Here is an 8,509-nt window from a genome sequence, read left to right as displayed (position 1 = left end):
AAAGAAGTCTGCCCATCGTGGCGGCCTGGCCTGCTGGGTTCAAGCCACTGAAAGCAGCCGCCGGGGAATTTCTCAGCCTTTTGGAGACTGTCTCAGTTCTCTGAGTTTGTTCAAGTGTACCAGGGCTGTGTGCAATGGAGGACGCCTGCTGGGTGGGTTTGCTCTCCACCCAGGAGCTCAGAAAAGGTGAGAGGGCTCTTTCACATCGTCTCTTTTTCTTGAACTGACACAATGCTTTCTTCAGCAGGTCCCTCTGCCAGGGAGCGCTCTGTCTCGCATCGCTCACACTGGGACATTTTTCCACATTTCCAGGATTATGGCCACTTTTACTTAGATCTATGTGTGCTGCCTCCACGTACAAAGAAGCACTTGGGGACAGGATTAGTAGGATTAGAAGAGATTCACATATGTCCAGTTCAAGCAATTGGTATTCAAAGCTTTACACTTTCAAATGCCACCAAGAGAGAGAAAAGGGGCAGGGAGCTTGCTTTGCATTTCAGCACCTTCAAGAGAGGAACAGGGCTTTTGATTGGTGTTTAAAGCGGAGGGGATAAACAGATTCCTCCTTGGTTTAATCCAGTCCAGTACCCTGGCCTCTAATCTGGGGACCCAAATAGCAGTGCCGCTAGGCTGTAAAATCACAAACTTGTGCATTTGGGAGGTTGCTGGTGTTCCGGAACACACCACAGCACAGCTGTTTACAGCAAGTTCCTTTCCCAGTTGTGGTTTACTGTTTGATATATAAGCATTCCTTCAGGATTTCCCTTGCGAAAGATTCCTAACTCTGTGTATATGTAACTAACTGTGAAACTCAGCTTCCTGGCAATGACTTAGAGCAGAGGTTTGATTTGTTTTCATGTATATTGATGGTGGGGGTGGGAGGGGTGGTAAAGGGCAGAATGGACGACGCAAAGGGAGGGGTAATAGAATGACTCTTGAAAGCTGAAAAACAGCTGTTGAAATAATGAAGTTATTTCTTGTATTGGGTTGGCCAAAAAGTTCACTTGTTTTTTCTTTCACACAACATAATGGAAAAATCCAAATGAACTTTTTGGCCAAACCAATATTTTTTTTGTAAAGACAGAAGCAGACACACCTCCACAACAGAACTAATTTTCTTATCAATCACTATTTTTTTCAGGTCATGACACAACCTATATTTTCCTCTCGATCTCCCCATCCTAGAAAGACCCATTTTCTTTTATGAAGGAACAAAACAGCCACTGAAAACAGCCATGTTTTAAGGTTATACCTATTCCATGACTTCGTAAAGAAACGTGTAAGAAAAGTTTTGCTGTAGATTGTATTATATGTTGTATTTTAACTTAGCAACACTGACCCCCTGATTATAAGGTTTTGTTTTGATGGATTTTGATAGTACTTTGACATCTTTCCCAAGGCTGTAGATTTTTTAAAAAGTTAACTTCTCATAAACTCTGAAATAGTACTTTCAACGAAAAGATGTTGCTAAAAGTCCTATTTCTTTTTTTAGGAATAAACCTCTCTAACTAAATTTATTTTACTCATGGAAAAAGATTTACACTAGTTATTACTGGACCTGGGGTCCAGTCGCCAATCTGTCATTAATTAAATATTAACCTAACGGAGTCATTTATTTTCTCTTTGCCCTCAGAATCTTCCTGTATAAAATAAAGAGATTGGACTAAAATATTAATAGCTTCCATTCTTGGCACAGCATAAATGTTTTTTAAACATTAAAAAAACTTTTTAAATGTATTTCTGAATTTAAACACTCTGTATTTCTCTTCATAATCATTTTAAAAGAAGTCACTTATCTCTGCCATAGAACAGTCACATTTCACAAGACAAAGACGTTACCTTCAAACAAATTAACTGCAACATCTCTTGAGCAGGAATTACCTGAAGCAGATATTTTACAGTGAGATGATATCTCTGTAAGACATGTTCTTAAATACCAAAAAAGCTTCTGTGGTGCCAAATTACATCTGTTATCTTTTTTTTTCTTTTTTCCAGTTCATTTTCTCTTCTATTATTCATATTAGATAAAGTCTATTGTTTTGTCTTCAGAGTCACTGCTTCTTTCCTCTGTCATTTCCTTTCTTGTATTTTATGCTTGCAAAGAGATTTTTATTTTGATTACTATATTTTTCACTTAGAAAATTTTTGTTTGGTTCTTTTTTATTAAATTATAGTTGAGTTGCAATATTGTGTTAGTTTCTGGCATACAGCAAAGTGATCGTCTTTTTGTATACTGTTTCATTGTAAGTTATTACAAGATACTAAATATAGTTTCTTGTTCTATACAGTTGGACCTCATTGTTTATCTGTTTTATATATAGTAGCTTGCATCGGCCAATTCCAAACTCCTAATTTATCCCTCCCCTCCTTTCCCCTGTGGTAACCGTAAGTTTGTTTTTTATGTCCATAAGTCTGTTTCTGTCTTGTAAATAAAGTTCATTTATACTATATTTTAGATTCCATATATAAATGATATCATATAATATTTGTCTTTCTCTGTCTCATTTAGTTCACTGAGTATGATAATCTCTAGGTCTATCCATGTTGCTGCAAACAGCATTATTTAATTCTTTTTCATGGCTGAATACTATTCCTCTGTGTGTGTGTGTGCGTGTGTGTGTGTGTGTGTGGTCTATATCTTCTTCATTCATCTATCGTTAGACATTCAGGATGCTTCCATGTCTTGGCTATTGTAAATAGTGCTGCAGTGAACATTGGCGTGCATGTTTCTCTTTGAATTACAGCTTTTTCTTGACGTTTGCCTAGGAGTGGGATTGCTCATGGGCTCATGTTGTAACTCTATTTTTAGTTTTTCAAGTCATCTCCATACCATTTTTCATAGGGTTCCTTTTTCTTTACACCCTCTCCAGCACCCTGTTTGTTGACTTTTTAGTGATGGCCATTCTGACCAGTGTGAAATGATACCTCGTTGTAGTATTGATTTGCATGTCTTTAATAATTAGTGATGTTGAGCATCTTTTCATGTACCAATTGGCCACTGTATGTCTTCTCTGGAGAAATGTCTATTTAGGTCTTCTGCCCATTTTTTGACTGCGTTGTTTGTTTCTTTGTTATTGAGTTATATGAGCTGTTTGTATATTTTGGAAATTAAGCCTTTGTTGCTTGCATCATTTGCAAATATTTTCTCCCAGTCTGTAGATTATCTTTTCATTTTGTTGATGGTTTTCTTTGCTGTGTAAAATCTTAAAAGCTTGATTAGGTCCCATTTGTTTACTTTTGCTTTTATTTCTATTGCCTTGTGAGACTGACCTAAGAAAACATTGCTATTATTTATGGCAGAGAATGGCTTACCTATATTTTATCCTAGGAATCTTTTTGGTGTCCTGTCTTATATCTGGCTTCCCTGGTGGCTCAGATGGTAAAGCGTCTGCCTGCAATGATGGAAGCCCAGATTCGATTCCTGGGTTGGGAAGATCCCCTGGAGAAGGAAATGGCTATCCACTCCAGCACTCTTGCCTGGAAAATCCCTTAAGCCATTTTGAGTTTATTTTTATGTATTGTGTGAGGGACTGTTCTAACTTCATTGATTTACATGCTGGGTTTTTTTATATCTCCCATTTCTTTGCCAAATTCTTCCACTTTTTCAACTGTCTCAAGTGTATTCGCAATTGTTCTTTGAAACATTTTTATAATGGCTACTCTAAAATCCTTGTCAGATAATTCAAATATCAGTGTTATCTTTGTGTTAGTGTCTATTGATTATTTACTCTTTCAAGTTGAGTTTTTCCTGTTTCTTAGTATGATGAGTCACTTCCAATGTGTCCAGGACATTTTGGGTTATCATGCTAGGAAACTCTAATTCTTATTCAAATCTGTGTTATTGTAAAGCAACTGTACTCCAATTTAAAACATTAAATATAAAAAATAAAATTTTAAAAATCTGTTTAATTTGCAGATCTTTATGAAAACTACTCTAGTAGTGTTCATAGACTACTAGGGGGAGACAGGCACAGATTCTTTCCCACTGGGTGAGGATATTAATCCACACTCTCTGCTCCTTGTAATCAGACACTGATATAACCGTTCAGATGGATCCAGTAGACACAGTACAGATTTGAAAGTCAGACAACACTGAGTTGAATCCTGTCTCCCGACTTATTTACTATGTCTCTTAGGAATATGCCACATAACCTTATTGAGCCTCAATTTCCCCATAGACTACACCTTCCAGGACTGGAAATTTTACATGCAAAGGGTCCAGCAGCTAGTAGATGACTGACAAATATCAAGCATCTCTGACTATAAAGAATCAGTGTATTTCAAAAGGACATGCTGTTGAGCACACATCCAAATGTTTTCTAAGAAATAAAAACTTCACAGATCTATTTTTTTTCTCCATATTCTTTTTTACATAATTATTTTTTCTAAAGATTCATTTATATGCGATACAAATACATTTGTGAAAATCTCCTCTGGGTGTCAGTGGCACAACTTGCAGGCCAATACCTTTCAATTGACTTAGTCATACATTTACTTGCTTCTTGAATTACTTCACTTTCTGCCATAAGGGTGGTGTCATCTGCATATCTGAGGTTATTGATATTTCTCCAAGCAATCTTGATTCCAGCTTGTGCTTCTTCCAGCCCAGTGTTTCTCATGATGTACTCTGCATATAAGTTAAATAAGCAGGGTGACAATATACAGCCTTGACGTACTCCTTTTCCTATTTGGAACCAGTCTGTTGTTACATGTCCTGTTCTAACTGTTGCTTCCTGACCTGCATACAGGTTTCTCAAGAGGCAGGTCAGGTGGTCTGGTATTCCCATCTCTTTGAGAATTTTCTACAGTTTATTGTGATCCACATAGTCAAAGGTTTTGGCACAGTCAATAAAACAGAAAAAGATGTTTTTCTGGAACTCTCTTGCTTTTTTGATGATCCATCGAATGTTGGCAATTTGATCTCTGGTTCCTCTGTCTTTTCTAAAACCAGCTTGAACATCTGGAAATTCACAGTTCACGTATTGCTGAAGTCTGGCTTGGAGAATTTTGAGCATTACTTTACTAGCATGTGAGATGAGTGCAATTGTGCGGTAGTTTGAGCATTCTTTGGCATTTCCTTTCTTTGGGATTGGAATGAAAACTGACCTTTTCCAGTCCTGTGGCCACTGCTGAGTTTTCCAAATGCTGGCATATTGAGTGTGGCACTTTCACAGCATCATCTTTCAGGATTTGAAATAGCTCAACTGGAATTCCATCACCTCCACTAGCTTTGTCCATAGTGATGCTTCCTAAGGCCCACCTGACTTCACATTCCAGGATGTCTGGCTTTAGGTGAGTGATCACCACCATGATTATCTTGGTCATGAAGATCTCTTTTGTACAGTTCTTCTGTGTATTCTTGCCACCTCTTCTTAATATCTGCTTCAAAAGAAGAGTGAAAATTTTGGCTTAAAGCTCAATATTCAGAAAACTAAGATCATGGCATCCGGTCCCATCACCTCATGGCAAATAGATGGGGAAACAGTGGAAACAGTGGCTGACTTTATTTTTCTGGGCCCCAAAATCACTGCAGATGATGATTGCAGGCATGAAATTAAAAAACGCTTACTCCTTGGAAGGAAAGTTATGACCAACCTAGACAGCATATTAAAAAACAGAGATATTACTTTGCCAATAAAGGTCCATCTAGTTAAGGCTATGGTTTTTCCAGTGGTCATATATGGATGTGAGAGTTGGACTATAAAGAAAGCTGAGTGCCGAAGAATTGATGCTTTTGAACTGTGGTGTTGGAGAAGACTCTTGAGAGTCCCTTGGACTGCAAGGAGATCCAACCAGTCCATCCTAAAGGAGATCAGCCCTGAGTGTTCATTGGAAAGACTGATTTTGAAGCTGAAACTCCAATACTTAGGCCACCTGATGTGAAGAGCTGACTCATTTGAAAAGACCCTGATGCTGGGAAAGATTTAGGGCAGGAGGAAAACGGGATGACAGAGGATGAGATGGCTGGATGGCATCACCAACTCAATGGACATGGGTTTGGGTGGACTCCGGGAGTTGGTGATGGACAGGGAGGCCTGGTGTGCTGTGGTTCATGGGGTCGCGAAGAGTCGGACATGACTGAGCGACTGAACTGAACTGAATTACTTCAATTACTTCACACAATTGAATGACTTTTTAAAAACTTCTGCTGAAAACTTATTATTAAAAAAATCTCATTAGAGTATGTTTGATTTTCAGGGATACTGTATTTCTTCATAAGCTTTATGGTTTTATTTATGGAGTATTCTTATTTTATTTCTTAGTACTTATTTTTCATTGTGGTTAAAATACACCTGACATAAAATTTACCATCTTAACCATTTTTTAAGTATACAGTTCAGCAGTATTCAATATATTAACATTTTTGTGCAACCAATCTCCAGAACTTTTTCATCTTCTGAAACTCTGTCCCCATTAAACAGCAGTTCCCTACTTCTCCCTCTCCCAATCCATAGCAACCACCATTCTACTTTCTCTTCTTATGAATTTAATACTCTACATACCTCATATGTGCTTCCTAGGTAACTCAGTAGTAAAGAATCCTCCTGCCTAGCAGGAGACACAGGTTTGATCCCTGAGTCGGGAAGATCCCCTAGAGAAGGAAATGGCAACACATTTCAGTTTTCTTGCCTGGAAAATCATGGACAAAGGAGCCTGGAAGGCTATAGATCATGGATTCGCAAAAGAGTTGGACTTGACTTGCAACTAAATGACAACAAACCTCATATAAATGAAATTATATAGTATTTCTCTTTTTGTGGTGACTTTCTTATTTAATTTTCCATAATGTTCTCAAGTTTCATCCATGTTGTAACATTTTTTCTTTCTAAGAATGAATAATATTCCATTGAATGTATATTTTATATTTTACTTATTTATTCAACTATCAATGGCATTTTGGTTACTTCTACTCTTTGGCTATTTATGAAGAAGCCTATGAACATGGGTGTACAAATATGTGTTTAAGATCCTGCTTTTCTTTTTTCTTTTTTTTTTGATAAGTATCCAAAAGTGGAATCTCAGTAGTATTAAATTTACATACCTTATTTTGAAAGAAAAGAGGAACTGAATATCCCCTCTCTATAGCCACACACTTTGCATATCATGTAAAATTTTTAAATGCTGGTTATTATGTTCAAGTCTAGGAATGCTAGTTAAAATGAATATGGCTGCAAATAACAGAATACCCAAGTATTCTATGACTTTAACATTATAAGACATTTATTAGATTCAATAATAAGACTGTTAGGAAGTGAATTCAAGTCTGCTCTGGTAACTCAACCAATGCTTGCTCTTTTCTTCCCTTCTGTTCTGCCAGTAAATTGGCTTTACATTCTCATGCAGCCTCAGTGTCACAAAGTGACAGCCACAGTCTAATAATTTTTGTTCTCAAGAAGCAGGAAGTGAAAGTAAAAGAGATTTCCTTTCATCACAGAAGGAAGCAACTTTCCCAGAAGCCTCCAGCAAGCTTTTTTATTCTTGTGGATAAAAAAACAGAGCCGTATGTCCACTTTCATCTCAAGTAGAAAAAGCAAGTATATGAAAAAATGGAAATAGATTACCCAGCTTGAGACCAGTCTTGAGTCAGCCCCTTTTGTATACATGATAATATGAGCACATTGTCAAATATACAAAATTAGACATCTGTTTACAAGGAAGACGGTGAGGTATGATTTGGGCAGGCAACTGGTGGTACCTGTATGGTAGGCCCCAAACCCCCAGCATCTGACTTTCCTATGTTTGGAGGATGAGAGAACAGCCATGTGATCACTGGTGCATACCTGCAGTGCTCCTGGGTATAGGTTGTGCTGGCAACCACACTGCACTTCCTTAACCCATTTACTTTCCCGTTCTCCCAAAAGTCTATTTCGTATCATGTATCTCTTTAACTCATCAGTTTCTCATTCTTCAATTCTTACTTTCAGAAGTAACCTTGCTTCTTATTCAACTGAGAAAATAGGATTAATACAAGATACTTTGCAGAAGCACCTACCACCACTTCCACCTTCCTGCACCTAAGCGTTCCGCATAAGGTCTGTCCCCTCCGGTGTGCATAGGCCCAGCCCTTCTCACCTATTCAAAGGCATAGACCCAGCAGTTGTCCTGCCCCACATTATCAGTTGCCTTTCATTACTAGAGGGCTTCCCTCATGGCTCAAACAGTAAAAAATCTGCCTGCAGTGTCAGAGACCTGGGTTCAATCAGGAAGATCCCCCTGGAGAAGGGCACGCCAACCCACTCCAATATTTTTGCCTGGAGAATCCCATGGACTGGCAGAGGAGACTGGCAGGCTACAGTCCACAGTATTGCAAAGAGTCAGACAGGACTAAGGTTGTAACACTTTCATTACTAGATCATACCCAGAAATGTATAAGCATGCTGAGGTTTCTTCCATCTTAAAAAGGAAACATGGTCCCAGTAATTGCATCATTTTTCTGCTTCTCTTTTCAACAAAACTCTGTAATCGAGTTTTTTAGTTACATTCTCCGATTCTTCCTTTCCCATTTTTT

The sequence above is a fragment of the Bos taurus genome, chromosome 9, assembly GCF_002263795.3.
Source record: "Bos taurus isolate L1 Dominette 01449 registration number 42190680 breed Hereford chromosome 9, ARS-UCD2.0, whole genome shotgun sequence".
NCBI lineage: Eukaryota > Metazoa > Chordata > Mammalia > Artiodactyla > Bovidae > Bos > Bos taurus.
This window is presented reverse-complemented; position numbering follows the sequence as displayed.